Raw genomic sequence first — 19,140 nt, forward strand, 5'->3', positions numbered from 1 at the left:
ATGCTATCGGCGATACAAATGTTTATCTCGATTTCATATTTACATGGAAAGACGACGATTTCAAATCTATACAGTGTTCCAGAGAGAACGAACTAATTGGCCAGTGTTCGGGGAACAGTGTTTTAGTCTGCTCCGTAGAAGAACTAGGGACGTATACAATTATGCAAAATAAGAACTTCAAAGGTCTTACAATGTATATAACACAATTTACAGAAAAGAGAACGGGTACTTACACCTGCTCCAACTTTAAAGAAGAGAGCATCAGTGTGTGTATATATGTGGCAGGTAGAGTATAAATTTATTGTTGCATACATTCAATGCTGATGAATTTACCTGATATGTTTGATTATATTCGTCATTTAAGTCCACTATACCATGAAAGAAGTATGCACACAAAAATTAGTACTTGCCATAGAAATGCAGTTCCCTGATAACATGTACCCCGAAATTATTCTAAGTTTTCGAACACTTACTATATTTTACTATATTCCTGTGCATACCGTCACCTTTAAATAATAATTTTAACGATATGTTTTCGATTAATATAGGAGAATTGTGTTTTATTTTGGTCTACACAAAAATATGCGTAAATTTTAATTTAACCACATATTGCATGGATTAGCATTTGATATACTATAGTAAGACAGTTTAATTTGCATTCAAACAACCTATGAAAAGTGTGATTTTGTTGTCTTCAGGACATTTAAATTTAAATCAATAATGAAAAATGCGTGCCAATGTGTAACATTAAAGGTAAAACGTAACCGTAGATAGCATTATATTTTGACACACATGACAAAAACACAAAATTTTCATTAGCAATCAAATTAAAATAATTGGTATTAACTGATATCACGCAAAAAAAAATCAGTTCTATTGTTTTTTTCTTTTTTGCTGGAATGATTCACACTTGAAACTACAAGTGCATTATGCAGAACATAATATATATATCTTTACTATGATATATTTTTTATAATTATCGGGTGAACCGATTATCCGTAACCGGTATACATGCCTATTTACCAACATAACGCAAATGTTATGGTCTACTTACTTCTCGCAATCATCTGCCAGGTTTTATGATCGTTATAAGGTTATAAAGCACACGTGTGATGTGTAACCGGATTAGCGCAAATGGACTAATTTCTGACAAAATGCAAATATCCGAAATGTAGAGTCATCATTAACATGGGGAATTCGGGTGTCCGAAAATGTGAGTCACAAAAAAATATGTTTGCGTAAGAAGAGGATGTCGAAAAAAACAATTCTTCGGGTATGTGACTTGTATACTACATTTTTCTAGATTTCGCGAACACTTTATTTGTTCTACTCCACTTAATACTAATTTTACTGCTTTATATCTTATAATTTAAAATAAACCTGATCACTAATTACAGACGCGACGCGAACGCTAATGCATATACTTGCGATCGATGTACTACGTCATTATTAAAAACGATGTGGAGACCAAAATACATGCTTTGGCTTTAAAAGACGATGTCAGAAAACTTACATGTATTACGGCATTTGACTTTACTCATCTTGGCAAATGTAATATTGTGTAACTTTCTAGGATCATATTTTTCTATATTTTTGGCGACAGTTAATGAAAAGAATAACTGAACGTCAATAAATTGGGCAGCATGGCTAGGTTTAGGGAATTGATACTTACATGTCCTTTGAAATTAATGAAACAGTTTTCCGAACAGTGCAAGTATTTATGACAAGTTAAAAACGGTTTAAATGTAAGGATTTGTTTCTTGGCATGTAATAATCGCATAAAATAAATTAATAAATTTACAACAAAAATATAAATCAGTAAAATTACTATTTATTTTCTCATTATATATAATCTAATTTGTCAGAATCTTATTTGCAATCTGGGAGTGAAACAAGCTAATAATGTAAAAACTTGAATCCCAACCCAATTCTATGTATCATGCAAGTAAAAATGTTTAACCTATGTTATACAGTATGTTGTTAGTCACACTTGTAACATTTAGTAACGTTATTACATTTAAAAAAGACGATTATACTTTAATATTACGCGTCTCATAATGCCGAAATATTGCTTCAGCACTACAAGCGGGTTGTGTAATTGAACGCAGGCTAACAGACACAGTGCGCTTTTTATAACTTACATCATATATCATCGAAAGAATAAACACATTGATAAACGGCTCATGCAAGTATATTTATTGCTTTTTTGAATAATATAAGCAAACAAGCACGTTTCAAGGGCCATATTTCGACCAGCCCGAATAAGTATCTGGGATCATGTTTACATGTTTTTTATTGTCCTCGAAAATATACATGTGTTGTTTGTTTACTTTCACATAATATTGCAACACTTTTTCACTCATAAAGCTGTGTCTGTTTTAATCAAATATAGTATGTTTATACCATTAATTTTATTATTCTTGTTTAGTTTTGGTATCTTATATTTAACCTCAACAAAACACAATATGAGTTGCATTTCGTTTTAGATAAAGTCACGCCGAAAGTGCTCATTAGCGGAGGCAACAAATGTGGTAAATGTCATTCAAATTAAAAAAAACGTGTAAAGGATTTTCAGATATATGTACCCAAATACACTATCAGCATCTCAAACGACATATGGTAAATATGTATTATACTATGATTATAGTAAGTAGATGCATTTAAACCAAAAAGTAAAGTTTAGCCTTATACGTATTGAATTGAAAACAGTAAGTGTGTCTTTGCATACTAAGCAATTAAAAACAACAACATATCATCTGTCTTTTGTGCAGGTTTGAGCTGGATAGTCGTGATTTGGGCTGCAGTTGTACTTCCAACGTTCGTACATAGAGGATGAGGATGGTGGGTTTGTATAAGACATCAACCGGAACATCAAAGGCTATTATATAAATATTCAAACTAAAATCAGTTGCATACTTTCCAAGACATCTTATACATTGTCACAACTAACCTTAAACGATAAAATTTACTTCCGTGTAATTACGTACTGCATTTATCAACTGCTATGTAGACGATCTTTGTTATTTCCCTTATGATAAACTAAAAAGAATCATCTCTTGAGCGTATGCAATATCGCATCATCATTGTATTACTCTCATACAATTCTACATAGTAACAGCCTGTCATGATCATAATTATCTGCAGGTTTTTTAAACATCTAGTTAAATACCATGTGTAAAGTTTTCAATCGTAATGGAAATATACATAACATGCGTAGCATGATAAAGAACTACTGTTTTTTTTGTGTTCTGCTTATCGTCGTGTCACCAAAACACTTTCGAAAATATATAACCTATCGTTCAAACAGGATGAGGGTGTTTTTATTTACAATACAGCTGTACTTAAATTATGAAATTATTTTACAATGCACATGTAAACAAAGTCATTCTAGATTTCATCAGGATAGCATATATCACATGCATCGTTTAAATACATGAATAAAATAATAATACGAAATATAATGATGGCTTACTGTGACGCAAATGCCATTGTACATGCAAAAAATATAGTCGGTACATAGAAAACACTGCATCCATTTCGATTGCTGATGTTTGTCTGAACATTTTCAAAATAAGTACTGTCAAAGATTGTGTTTGCATACAGAATTTAATATGAACTCATGCAGCTCGGACGTGTTTAATATGGAATGAGTGATATATTGACGTCATCATTTGATGACGTTCAATTGAACGAATGATAATGGCGACTAAAATTCGTTAAGCTCCGGGTTATAGCCGCGATTTGATAGTCTTGAAAACTGGCCAAACACTGTGCCTGAATTTGACGTGTATATGGACCAGAACGCGATCTACACGATGGCGTATTCGTCATGTCTGGGAAAAATCTAATTTTTGATAAAATGACGAAAAAGTGGGTTTTTTATTGCGCAATCGCTATAAAATGAGTTCTCGCCAGAAGCGTTATTAGCGTTAATAGCAACCCAAAGACAATTCACCCCCAGGAGTCAATTCACGCGCTAGATACTTCAATTTGATTTTAAATAATACATATTGCGATTTTATTCCCAAATTAATAAATAAGTTCATATTGCATTTAACATACGAAGCTGAACCCGTTTAGAAAATATTAACAAAACAAACAAAAATAAACAACCGTTAAATTTCATTGATGTAGATATGGTAACCTGATTACATATCCACTAGCGTACACATAAAAAATAGTTCGCAAGTCAGCAACAAACAATCAAATTTAAACGCAAATAATTTAACAAAATATAAAAATTTAAGGGAGAAATCGATACTTAAAATTACAATTTATGCACTAAAAACATTTATGAGAGTCATTAAAACACATAATTTCGGAAGTATACAACCATTATTTTTTTTTCGTACCCAAAATATTTCGTACCCATATTTTTTTCGTACCCACATTTTTTTCAAACCCACATTTTTTCGTACCCCATTTTTTTTCGTAACCATTTTTTTCGTACGAAAATGTTTTTCGTACCCAATTTTTATCGTACCCAATTTTTTTTCGTACCCAATTTTTTTTCGTACCCATTTTTCGTACCCAATTTTTTTCGTTCCCAAATTTTTTCGTACCCAAATTTTTCCGTACCCAATTTGTTCGTACCCAAATGTTTTTCGTTTCCAATTGTTCTCGTACCCAATTGTTTTTTCGTACCCATTTTTTTCCTACCCAAATTTTTTCGTACCCAAATTTTTTCGTACCCAAATTTTTTTCTCGTACCCAAATTTTTATTTGTACTCTTTATTTTTCGTAGCCAAATAGTTTTTCGTACTCTATTTTTTTTCGTTCCCTATATTCTTTCGTACTCTAATTTGTTTTCGTAATCAATTTTTTTTTTCGTACCTAATTTTTGTCGTACCCAAATAGTTTTTCGTACCCTTATTTTGTTCGTACACTTTTTTTCGTACTCAAATTTGTTTTCGTACCCAAATTTGTGTTTTTTTTCGTACCCACATATTTTTCGTACCAATTTATTTTAGAAATAATCGATTTTCAATTTTGATTTCATCTCTCCACTCTTTCCATCCCGCGAAATTCTTAAGGTGTCTCTAGTAAACTGAGAATAATCAATTATCTAATATATATTATGTTAATGTTTTGATCTGTTTACTTTGCTTGTTTAAAAAACCCATATTGTTTTAATTTCAACAAGTTATTTTGGTTTAGGACTGGTACGACGCGACCTATTAATAGGCACAGTTAATAAATATTTACAAATATACAATAAAATGGTCCTTAATTATTTATACAATGTATTTGTGTAATATGGGAACAATAACCAACATTAAAATGAAGATGCATTACAAAAACATTTTACGACTCATCGGTACTCTGTTATCTGCTATATTTACGTTTTGAGCAAGTATTACATCTTTCATTTATGCATTATAACAATTATGGATATTCTTTACTAGATTTTGTTAAACTGTATCAGTGTGTATCCAATGTTTGAACTATTATCTTAAACACTTCTAGTTCTAGTTCTGTTTATGTGTTATATAGGGCTCCGGCCCCTGATACATATACATATATATATTACAATCCATGCAAGACAAAGGTGTGTGCACAACTGGTTAGAATAACATGTAAACATATTATCGATTTATCCAATTACATTTACATGCTTAAACACTATACAGCTTGTGCATGTAGTAAAGCAAAAACAGTTGTATTCACATCTTTGTATCCGATATACACGAATGCGCGCACGCACGCACGCACGCACACTCATACTCACACTTGTATATAAATATGTTGATTTATATGCATACATACACATATACATATGTACTAGAGTATACATATATATACAACGGTATAACCACTGCATATAACCTACAAAAAGTCTAAAAACTCGCGTTATAGGATGCTTAAAAATTGTGAAGCTTTATTTAGGATATATAGGTAGGGCCTACAGAATATACGAAATATAGGACTTTCTCGGTAAGAGACTACATTTTAAACATAAGTACACTTTTACATTATTTGAAAATAGAGTTTAGTCCTGTGAAACCCCTTTTATTTATATCATAGATCAAGAATTAATTTTCACGTTTCAAGTGCTTTAACAATGTAAGAAACAATGTGTTTTATTGTTTGTTCATTTTTGCTTGACAACATTATACACAATGTATGTATATTTGGGTTTATGAAAAATTGACGTTGTATATATGTTTTTATCCTGCAATACAGAGGACTTGAATAGGAAATGTAATTCGCTTTTTATTTCACCAGTATTGCAAACTGGGCAAAGCCGTTGTTCTCTAGTTATACCGCGATATCCTTATTCTGCGGTTCTTTCTAGGGTTAGGCACAACAGCGTGCTGTTTTTCTAAATTACATTTAAATTTGATTTCTAACGGGAAATGACATGATTCAATTCTCTCGCCGATTCGAAAATTAAGAACCTTATTGGACAAATATTAAAATATGATTGCAAAATCAATGACACTTTAACCATTGGCGTTACCAAACGTAAAGTGCCCATAATTTTTATTTTCACCTAGTCTACCATTCGCGCCAATTAGATGGTTAGAAATGCTAAAAATTATCAAAAATTTGTCCTGGTTGATGGCTTTGTCCATTGTGTTTCGTTTGCCAAATGAGATATTAATTCTTCGTACTCCCTAAGTATTGGCAGATTCTCCCAAGATAAATTTACAATGAAGTCTGCCTGATCTGACGTTCTTGCGTTAAAATCACCAAGAAGTACATATATATATATTCGTTTAAATTAACGGAAAGCTCACTTAATGCATGTTCGACATTATGTGGAATTTGGTCGCCGTCGATGGGAGGCGGTGTAGCGTTGCGTCTACCGGTGACAGTTCTGCGTTGCGAGGTGGGCTGTTGTAATCGATCTTTCACGTGCAGCTTCCCTTTATGGAAATAGCAAAACTTGACATGCTCTCGAAGGGATCTTAGTGATTTAAATTGTTTAATAAATATTGTTATTATAAATATTTGATTATTATATAACGTATGATAACATCAGTGAATCCATACTGTAATACTTGCTTCACATGTGCATTATAAATATAACAAACAAATTAGTAAAGTTGAATAACCCCGCAAAATAAATTGTGTTCATGACTGGGTGCAAATCCCTTGATGTATAGAAGATTCCTAATAAAATCATGTATATGTAATCAAAATTTGTAACATTTTACCTCGATATTTTACCTTGATCTTGACCCTAGAGACCTAAGTTTTATCTGTTACACACACCTAGACACAGAAGAAGAATTGTAGACTACTTATAGCATCGCTTGATGTATAGTGAAGTTATCGCTAAATTATTATTAAGCCATCATATTTGTGATATTTGACCCTAATAGATGACATTTACCTTGCCTCAACGGTTATGGGTCTCCAATGTTACCCAGACCCTGGTGATCGATTAATGCAGGATTATACACATGCATTTGAATAGCTTTATAACAATATGGACTAATCTGAAAATTAATTGATTATATATCTTATTTTATTATAATGTTTATTATTTAATTATATTTATTATTAGTATTAGTATATTTATTTATATATAGAAAAAAATTATTTTATGATGCACCTACACAATATTCATTGATAGAATCATGATTCTGATAACTGACTGTTTAGAATATGAGTGAAGTGATAACCAAATGAGTGCAGGACGCATGTTTCGGTTATGCACCTATTAAATATTTTTTTAAAGTTTTGGTTATGTTAAGACGAACTCCGTTAGTGTTTGATTGATAGCCCTTTCTTAGCTAAAGCAGAGTGTAGATTTTTTTTAAAGAATAAAAAGTATTTTCTTGGTTAAAAAAAAGCCATATTTGTTAGTTTACATTAACGCAGGAAGTTACGCTATAGTTAATCCATTAAATTGATGTGGAAGATGACTTGTGTTGCCTAATGTCAAAATCAAGAGCATGCCTGGCTGTAAGAATTCTTTAATGTATGTATCTAAAATAATGACATTTGAAATATCAGCCAATCGAACATAACATTAAACTACCAGCTCTTTTAAATCTATAAAAATATACAACCACGTCTTTTGAAAATGGCATACGAAACCACATACGTCAAAAATTGACGCCTACGTCGAGCCACTTGATGAACGAGATAATGTTGATATACTTTAAATAGTATTAACTTATTATTTCTATCAGTCATTAATTCTTTAATATTACATAGAACTTACTTTGTCAGATAGGACTTTGGTAATGCGTTTCATAATACGTCTTAATTTTTTTTTCAGAAATCGGAGAGCACGAAGTTTTTTTTAAAACAGATTTGAAGGGAAAATCGCAGATTGTTACTCATTCCATGTTTAATCTACTTAAACATCACATTGTGAACTACGTGTGCAAGTTTAATAGTTCATAATAATCAATTTGCTTCTGTTAATATATGTAATCAGAAATGCATTTATACCATTTACTATAAAACTATGTAATAAACGATTTAGTGATCGAATAAAAAGAAAACTAAAATGAGGTCAAACACGTTTGTGCTCAATCAGCTTTGTTAGCAATTATATTCAGCGTGCACGCACAGCTTTGTGATTAATTTTAATTGTGTACACAATAACAGTGTCTGTCTTATGATGTGATATCGTAACCCATTGCTTGTGATATTTAGCGGCTTATTTATATTATCTTGTATATATGATCGTATTGAGTTTTGTTATTGTCTTTACACGTTCTTTTGAACTTGTGGGCGATGTTGACCATAACATATGTATGTATGTACATGTAGTGGCATTAGTATGAAAACATTGCATAATACACATTTATTAATTATAACAGATGCATTGTACTAAAAGTTGAACACGACAAGGTATTGTCATTAAAAAAGGTTTGTCACCCAAATCAATTATATAACAGTGAGATTACTCTTTGAACTCTACTATTGACATGTGCATGGACATTATCAGTCCAATGTTCATCATATCCAACTTTCTTATAAGATCAGAACACTATTTCTAGCCTTGAGAATAAACCAATTATGTAACATTTTGCTCAGATCTAAAATGAGTCTGTGAACGAGGTTTTAGAAAACATTCATATTTGTTTAGGTAACGGCTACATTTGCTGTAGTCTCATTTTTTCGGGCGATGGAAATGCCAACCACGTATACGCGTAGTTGTGCTAATAGTGAGGGTGTTGCATATCCTTTTGCATATAACAGTTGTTGGCATTTGTTATAAACTAAGCATGCTAAAATAGTATAAATAAAAACCTTGAACAAGATCATCGGGATATCGTTCTTTATTTACGCGTGTATGAAGATGTCATGCTTTTTGTTTCGACCAAAAAAACATGTCTATTTTAAGCTTGAATAAATCTATGTTTCAAAATAATGATTAACGACCTTGTTATTGATCTGAGGTAGATGGCAGTGACGTTGTTTTATTTGCAACATCAAAACATCTCTATTATTTGAATCTTTTTCATCACCTTTACAAAAGAAAAATTACTTGATAATATCAACACGCAAAACAGTGACCTCTCTTCTAACATCTGAGTAACATATTTAATTGTATGAAACAAATTTATCTACTATTGGGTGTTCTGATGTTCAGTATTTCTTCCTTGGTGGCTTTTATTAAATATTCGATGTACCAAAAGTGTTTTGAATATTGAAAATATTGCAAATTAGTTTCTTTAATAGTTTCTATAATAAAATAAATACGCAATCTTTAGTGAATAAACGCTCGTGTATCTTCAAACTGTTGCAAGCATTTTTGCTTTTTTATATAACTGTCAGTGAACTCAACGTCTTAGGACTAAATTCGTTATCGAGTGACGTTGATGTCTGTGTTTATCGTTACAGTAATAGAGGCACGTTTATCATTTAATGTATGTAAACTCGTTTAATATCAGTTCTTCAATATAAAACCGGATATACATATATATGTGTGTGCTCTGTGAAAAGCAGCTTTAATACAATTGAAATGAAGTCGAGAAAATTGCGTATAAAATGCGGTCATTTTAATCGTTGTTTATTAAGGCCCGGTCATATAGCGATTTACGGCTTAATCATGGCCACTACTCGTCGAAAATTAATCTCCCGTGAAGGAGATGATGTTGTTCACGTTGATGACGAGTTTCAGACGATCTTAAGTCAATGATCATACGTGGCCGGACACGGGGAAAATTCGGAACGGCTTTGGACGCGGAAAAAACGTGTTGAGCTGCTTTAAACTTTATACGGCGGACAACCATGGATGATAAACGACAGTCTAGCGGGCTTTCATGGGCAGAGCACGGTCATCGGACGGGTGTTAAACGTTGGACAGTTATCAAGGGATATGGCGTGTGTTTTGCGGCTTATCACTGACCAATGGGGTATGCCACACACATATCACTACCTTAGACCGTTTAAACGATGTCTCAAACAAGTGCTAAATACGATTGTTCACTGCCTAATCACGCCTGAATAACTTCTAATATGCGGCGTATAAAAACAGCAATTTTCTTTTATTTTTGCACTCGCAGTTTAGATGTCATGGGGCAAACATGAACCTTCAACGCCATGATATTCTCATCTTCTCCAGCTGCAGAAGAACCACCTGATACAGGCCTAACATATCCTTGCTATGAGAAGAACAAACACGGGGAGTAGGAGGGTGGTACGGAATATCTGGATGTGTGACTGGATTGCGATTAGACCTCAGCTTTGGTTTTACTACTGCCTCATGACCGAGCTGGGTAACGATGATCCAAGAGCATATCAGAATTGTATGAGGAAGCCTCCTGTGATGTACGATGTAATTGTGCAGATACTGAAACCAGCCCTTACCAAGGAGACCTCTTACTGGAGAGCACTCCTTGCACCAGGTCTCAAGGACCCAGATCCGCTGCCAGGTGACACACAGGATGTACCCTACTTCTTAAAAGGTTACTGCGCGTTCGGACTACGGACCTACATGATGAAGCCCTTCGCTAACAGGGACATTACTAGGGAGCAAAATATATGTAACTATAGACTGTCACGGGACGGACGCCGAATAGTTGAAAATACGTTCGGGATCCTCGCCAATGTATGTCAAGTTCTTCTGACTACAATGATGCATCAAGCTGATACCGTCAGACCGCTGGTCATGGCGTGCGTATTCCTTCGCAACCTGATGAGAATACGTTACCCGGTTATGCAGAACAGGCTGTCGGACTGGGAGCGCCCTGGTGCTTGGTGAATTGCGAGAAGACAGGAACCTTGAATACACGATGCCTGATAGAGTACCAGGACCAAACAGATATATCAGAGGAACCTCACAATGCAATTGTGTAACTCTACCGCTGGAAGGGTGCCGTTGTAAGATGGCATACTCCTCCCACATAAGCTATGTGTATTGATCATGTCAGTTAGGTAAGCTGGAGCATTGATGTGCAAATTTCGATGTAATTATTAAGTTTGCTATTTGTACTGTTTACATTACATGTTGTATTTAATTAATAAATTGAAATGTAACCTGTGTTTGGCAGCTTTAATTTTAATAGTAGATTGAAACTAAATTAAAACACTAGATTATAGAAATATTTAATTGTAAACTGGAATTAAAACAACACTTTCATATTTCAAATTAACAAACATTTCGCATTACTACTAAAATTTTATTAAAGATGCCGGACCGGTAACTTAAGGTAAAGGTTGTTCACATGTATAATTTTAATTTAAAACATTTAGTTGACAATGCTTTGAATTTCCTTCAATATATATGAAGCAAAAATGAACACATTAAGGTTTTACAAAAACATACAGAAAATAAACATATTCAAAAAAAGCTGATAGATGTTATCTCATGTTTGTTTACAGTGTGTGCGTGTGTGTTAATCAGTGGTGTGAAGAGGTAAAATTATAGGTATCAGTCATCATAGCTCAGTGGTAGTGCTCGTCTCGTAACTCGGAGGTTACGGGTTCGAATCCCTCCAAAGGCATGGGAAGGAATTTTGTTCTTGAATAATGAGACTGAAAAATTGCTTTGAAACACAACATTATCAACATTTATATTTTCAAATAGGTCTCAATCAATCGTGTTGCATTGTTATTTTATAATAGGTTGCACGTACTGTTCATTCATATACATTCATTCTAAATTAGTGATCTCGACTTGCCGGTCCAGCATGACTGTTCAAATTAACATGGACATCATTTTGTTTTTGTTGAGGGCGATGTATTCGCTATAACAATAATTATACTACATACTTATGATCTGAAAAGACGCCAATCAACAGTGGTATTCTGTAGAAATATGATGCATAGAACATAGTGGTCGATTTTAACAAAGTAATCGTTAACAAATTCTGAGTAAAAATAATCAGATAAAGAAATATTGTAATTATTTTATTATTCCTATGCTGTATTTCAGCTAATACTAGTAACATCAAAAGCAACAATTAAAATAAGAGTCAAAGCATTGAGATTTCGCACACAAGTATTATTCACAAACATGTCATCATTTGAATTAGAAATATTGAGCCCGATTGTTTTTATCGTCGAAGAATATATTTACATATCTTTAAATATGTATTTATGCATATGAGCTCTGTGAAATGGGGGTTTAATAAAATTGAAATATAGTCGAGAAAACTGCGTATTAAGTGACGTCATTTCCATTGTAAAGTGTGCTTTATTTCCGAATTGTATTTGTAAAGTTTTGAGAGATCTCTAACAAGTTTGATTCGGTCTCGAACAAGAATTGGATAGCGAAATTGAGGTGAGATATTTTTATTTTGCATAATTATTCGCTAAATTACTAGCAAATATTCATGCACAATGGAGTTTAATTTACTGACTTCACTGTTGACCACTTGAAGTTTATTCCTCATTGTTTGTTAAGCTACATCAACACGTGTCTTTGATCAACACTCTTGCAAATAAGATGTTAGTGACTAAGCTTAGTCTTTTCAATAATAAGTTCACCGTTTGATAGATTTCCGCTTTAGTGAACATATGCGATTAAATGTGTTTGCACAAACAGTTCTCATAATCATAAGCATTAGAGCGAATTATTGTGAAATGTCGTCTACCATGCCAAACTTATTGGGTTAATAAGTTAGGATATTTAATTTACGTTACAGTAAGAGATGACAATATATAATGTATCGTTATCTGTTGCAGTTAGACCGATTTTGTCCCGTGTTAAAATTATTTCCCTCTCGCAATAAGTCATATTTTTAAACAGTCGAACATATATTTGCTAGTTCTTTTGTATACAGAAAAATATAATAGCTATTTTCAATCATTGTGTTTCAAGTTTTGCATATGTTGATATATTACACGTTCATTCCATAATCATTGATTATCTCCTGAGAACCATAAGCATGCAATACAAGTGTATAGGTAACGGCTGTGTACAGCTGACAAGTGTACTTGGGTTTGGGGAATCTTGATAACAATCTTGTCAAAAAATCTCGAGTCGCACTTTGAATTTAATACTATAGTACCTAAAAAGTCTTCTGTCCGATAATTTAGGAGGGACACCACTGAAAACCCCTGCAGCATCTGAGGAACAACCAGATGAAATTTAATTTCGTCTTTATTTGTTATACTACTGTAGAAAATATGAGCTTATTGATGTGCTGACATCTACACAACATATTATATAGGCATCAAAGAAGCATTCTGGCATTTGTTAATGTGGAAAAATGTAACTTCAAAAGCCTATTGCACTACGTTGAAGCTAACTTTGACACTTGCGTACTTAATTTATGTTCAATCTTATTTAAATAATATGATATTCAATTAAAGAATTACTTCGTGTTTACTTGTTCATACATACATTTATTTCGAGTGTGTTTATGTTGTATTTTAGATCACGTATTTTATTTCACAGGTCGACAAAAGTGAAAATATAGACCTTGTAGCTGTCGATGCTGCTGCTGATGATGATGAGCATGAACATTAACCAACTCCGTGTTCATCGTCGTCTACAAAACGAGACAATCACGAAGACCACACTACAGATCCAGAAGTTAAGATAATCCGAGCATTTAAGAGCAAAGGATGTGGATGCACAATGAATTGCTTTGACAAATTAAGCACCAAGGTATTGTCCAGCCATATCCTTGGCCGTCGGGAAACGGAACATATCACAGAGAGATGAGAACGTTACATGGCACAATATAGTAACAGTAATGCAATCAAGAGAGGAAGGAAAATGCAGCGTGTTTCGTATGAATACCGTTTTAACAATGAACATGTGGAAAACATTTTTTTCAAGACTGCTTTTGACGTTGGAAAAAATGACTTGAAAACGTACTGCAACATCTATCACAAAATGGTCAAGGCCAACGAAGCCATGGAAATATCGGTAAGAAACTAGCCCATGCACTAAAGTTTGACAAAGTGAAGTGCAGTTTGTTTCTATCTAATAGTATGCAGATGAGTTCGGCTTACCACAACTAGCAGCACAAATAGTGATAACAGACCACATACATATATCCCTAGTGACAACAAAAAAGTCCTTACACGAGGGTTTCGAAGTTTCATTTCATCGTTCCTCAAAAAGTTGTAATTCTCTTGCTCTGGTATCTTTCCTACCATTGAGTAATTAAATGGTAATTAAATTGAATACGTTTAATTCCCTTTTATTATTGTTTAATTTGAGTTACAATGCTATGATGTTAAATTTTATTTACACTTAAATGTATCATGAATATTGCTGGGCCGTAGTGTAAGGTTGAGCGCTCTAAAACCGGTTTAAACCCTCAATGCTTTGCATTGACCGTTCCAAGGCGGTGACCCCAGCTTTATTCTTATATGTGTTTATGTTGTTTTGTATTGTGCTGTTTTGTGCTGTTTTGTACTGTTTAGGCAATCGGTCACTTGCCTTAAATAAAGGACAAACTAATTATATGTAATAAGAATTCAATACCGTCCAGCAGCTGGAGTTTCACTTCTTTATATTATATACAATGATGCACCCCAGCATATATCAGAATATAATCAAATACTCGACTTTCGGAAAGATTTGAAATACTTGTTTGTCTCAAGATAAGATGTGTGTGCAACGTGTTAAAAACTAAGGAAATTAATAATAGACACGGTCAGTGAACAGGAAAAGGTGACATCAATCAACTGCAAATATGCAGTAACATGTAATTCTAGGGCAAACAAAAAGGAAAATGTATAACAAATGCATTAGAAAAGCAAGGGAATTGAACACCACCTACTCACGTTTCTCATTTGACTTTCGTCAAAACGTGTGCTTGCCTAACAACTCTCGTCAGATGGGTCCCCTGTACTTCACGCAGTAAAAAATAGTTGGATTCAGAATTGATGCAATACCGAAACAACTGGAGTTCTTTCTTGACGTACATGAGACAATTGGTAGAGATGGCAAGTGGACCAAAATCTATGTGCTCGTTGATTTACTTGGTACTTTACACTTATGGTGGTAAACATCGAGAGTGATTGTACCACTCAGATAATTACTCATGGCATTTAGTACAAGAATGGCTTAAAGGCTTAAATTGTGTTATGTTTAATGTTGTTTCTTAGTAAATTATATTAAGTGGATCAACACATATACACATTTAAATAAGGTTCTTATTAAGACGTTGTTAAATGTAAAAAGATAACATAATAAGATAATTAACGCATTTCATCATTCAAAAGATGAATAAAAGTATCCTCTTCTAAACACGTATTCAATAACTGTTCTTTGATGTCTATTGTGAATAAGTTTAGAGTATGAATAAGAATAGATACGTTCTTGGTTACTTCGTGTGGATGGTCACGACCGACAGGCACGACCAGATAGAAAGCATGATACACGTCCCCTGGTCTCGCACGTGGTTAAGTGGACAGTGGATTAGCCTCTTTGAAGCAGAAATACAGGCATTCAGATTGGGGCACCCTAGATCATCTAGAAGGGATTTCATACCCTCGTCATCAACGAAATCAATGGCACAGTAAGATGCCCGACATGAAAGTGGGCAAACTGGAAAGACTCTCTTGGACCAGTGGTGCTTCCAGTCCGTGGATTTATGTAGAGTGATGCACTTATTTCTACTCTAAACATTAAAAAAACACTTTTATTTTGGACTACCAATAATGCACATTTAATCAACTGCATTACAAATAAATATATGTAATATGCGATATTAATACAACACTGGGTGTAGTATATAGTTAACAATATGTAAATTGATTTACTTCTTTTCAAAACGAATACAACAGAATGATCATTCAAAATAAAGGCAGTATCAATGCTTTAGGTATTCCTCATCCACACTATGTTTCGTTTTGGTGATACAGCTCAACATACTACGTTACTCTTGTTCCCGTGAGAGACAATCATTCTTGTTAAAAGTAATGCGTCCATTTTTGCACCCGTCTTTTACGAAAAGTGATAAGAGCTCATGTGTGTATGAACAATAACTGGACTGCTTGTATGATGCTTGCCACTTTATATGTATTCACAAGAAATTTATATCGACAATATTTGTATTGATTATTTATATAAAACATTTAAGCGCAAATAGTCAAACAAAGTGGTAATGTAGTCGAAATGTTTTGAATTTTTTGTCATTAAACCCCCTTTTCACAGACCACGGCCCATATGTATATTAAACATTTGCGATTTATAATGTGTAGTATTCCTTTAATAGCCGTTTGTACCAGGAAGTTATGACTGTACTTTACAATGTAGCCGTTAAATTGTCAATTAAAGAGGCCATACACGTCGGTTGAAAATATCACTCAAAAAGCTGTAAAGGTGCTCATGTGTTTGTTTTTAAAAACTGTTTGATTTACAGATACAATCCATTTAGGTTCACTTGTAGTGAAGTATAAATAACTCTACGTTTTGCTTATCATGTAAACTTAGTTGTTCAGTTTGTTAATGAAACTTAAATAGTTGATCATTACGTTTGTACATATGTAAGGTTTTAAAATAGCTCAACTGTATGTGCCGAAAGTACAATTTAGGGGGGGGGGTTAACATTCGAGTTAACATTCTCTATGCTTAAATCGTTCATATCTGCTAAAGTAACCATGGAGTGTTCAATAATTTTGTAACATAGGATTATGTTCGATAAAATACAAGTTAGAAAGAATGTTAAACCGAAATTTTCAAGATATTTGCATGTGATTGCATGTCACTATTTAAGTGGGAAATTAACATGTACGTAAAAAAAGTTAACAAACAAAGCTTAGGCGATATACGAAACCCTTAGTTTTTTCAGAGGTTAGTAAAAACAAATTATATTACTGTTCACCTGATGGCTTGCTAACGGAAAGTACTGTGTTTTTCTGAAAATGAATTAATTATTATTTACATAATGTACTGCAATCAGCATAATACGGCACAACTGGGTTCGATCACGTTTAATTGGTATTTTAAATAAATAAAGTGTGATTAATTAACGGAAATGTAATCGACTTGCTGAAGCGCGAATAATGATAATTCCAAAAACGGTGTGGCAATTCGCTGAATTAAATGCTCGTGAGTATTTTATTCCAAAGTATATACCATATGTTTGCTATATTTTACGATTGGCCGAGCATGGAGAACACATGAAGCTGGCTTCTTCAATTAAAACAATGATATCAGAAAGGTATACAATAAAAGAGAAGTCATGTCTATCGATATTGGTCATTTTATTTGAGTTAAAATTCGCGCTCGAGTGCGGGGATGTTTAATATGACCTCACCTTTGGAATTGACGACCATGTATGTAAATATAAAACATTACGTGAATCAACGACTGCAACTTACAGATGCACAAAAGCGAATTTCGGTCATACTCCAGTCATTCTAGCCTAAAAATGGCCAAAGGTAGAAAAAATTGCAAAATACTTGATTTTTTTTGTTTTTAAATATATGTGGAATCGCATGAAAAGGTTTAAAATAACTTTTCTTTGTCGGAAAGTTCTCAATACGTAACGAAACATCATGCATTGAACTTCTGCTGAAACCAGTGAAAATTTACAAAAAATGCATAGACTATATGAAATGCATCTGGCCATTAAGCATTAGTTTTCATTGTTTTTGACGCATACACGACATACAAAATATGTCTAAATGCTGGTGATGATACTAAAGTTGACTTCTCTTTTTATTTTGATCATATTAATCGTATGTCGTGGGTCAATTTACCCCACCCACTTCTTTTAAACACTGTCCATTGTATTCTCAATATCATTCTTTTAAGAAGATAATTTATTGCAACCAGAAAAATGTATGCAGCCCAACGATATCTGATTTAAGTAAAAATAGGCAACTAATTATCTAACTTAAATTCTTTTTAATATATTCATGGTTAATATAATGTGAAGACAATATATACTTCACCCATTTTATATTAAATACATATTAAAATAACTGTACACAAATTGTCGAAAAACATATTTTTGCCAAGCCTATATTTTTAATTTGTTCAATATGAAATTAAAGAGCATATACTGATTTGATGTCATTTAAGATTATTATTATCTCTTTATACGAATAACATGTAAGAGTAAAACGATATGTAGGCTCACGAAAACAAATGATATAGTATTGTAATAATTGGTTTGAATACATTTTAACAATTTAGAGCGAGCAAGTTTTGATCTCTTAACAAAATCAAGTTGTTTGGCCCCATTTCCATCAATCACGAGAGAACTTGAAACATATTTATGCGAAACGTCCTTCACAATAGCATCTATATGAAATTAATACGAGTGTCAAGAAATTGTTTCGTAGACAAATACGAAAGGACTATAACATAACGTATAGTTTTGTCTTTAGTATCGAACAACCTAAATATAGTTTAATCATTTATTAAATGAATGATTAAAGTATTTTATGTATTTCATTTTTTTTCATAGATACTCTAATTGGATACTTATTATAGAAAATAAATATCCGCAATCAAAGAAACTCATTGGCAAATATGGCATTGTCTAATTTGAAACAATAAATATATATGCACAAACTAAACATACTGCATTCTCAAGGCGATATATAATTATTTGAATCTAAACTTCTTTACTTATATACATATTGCATCAATTATAACGTGTGAATGTTATTTATAACAGAAAAATACCAATAAATGATGTGTATAATTATTGAAATACCTGAATGCTTTCGAATATTATCATAAATGCATTGAATCCTTTTACAATTTTGTATCTCTTTATAAAGGGCGTACACATAATACGTTCAGGTTTC

At 32.9% G+C, this 19,140-nt stretch overlaps 1 protein-coding gene across 2 annotated transcripts in view; it reads left to right on the top strand.

Moving 5' to 3' along the window:
* LOC127877524 (adhesion G protein-coupled receptor B1-like) overlaps positions 1-19,140 on the top strand; it is a 469,993-nt gene that overhangs the window by 255,206 nt on the left and 195,647 nt on the right. Inside the window, exon 14 of one of the 2 annotated variants that reach the window (XM_052423468.1) lies at positions 4,121-4,131. The exons of the other annotated variant lie outside the window; for it this stretch is intronic. The gene's annotated coding sequence lies outside the window, so the exon portion shown is untranslated. Of the gene's footprint in view, positions 1-4,120; positions 4,132-19,140 lie in introns of those variants that run through there. 2 annotated transcript variants of the gene reach the window in all.

Source organism: Dreissena polymorpha, chromosome 4 (assembly GCF_020536995.1).
Source record: "Dreissena polymorpha isolate Duluth1 chromosome 4, UMN_Dpol_1.0, whole genome shotgun sequence".
Lineage (NCBI taxonomy): Eukaryota > Metazoa > Mollusca > Bivalvia > Myida > Dreissenidae > Dreissena > Dreissena polymorpha.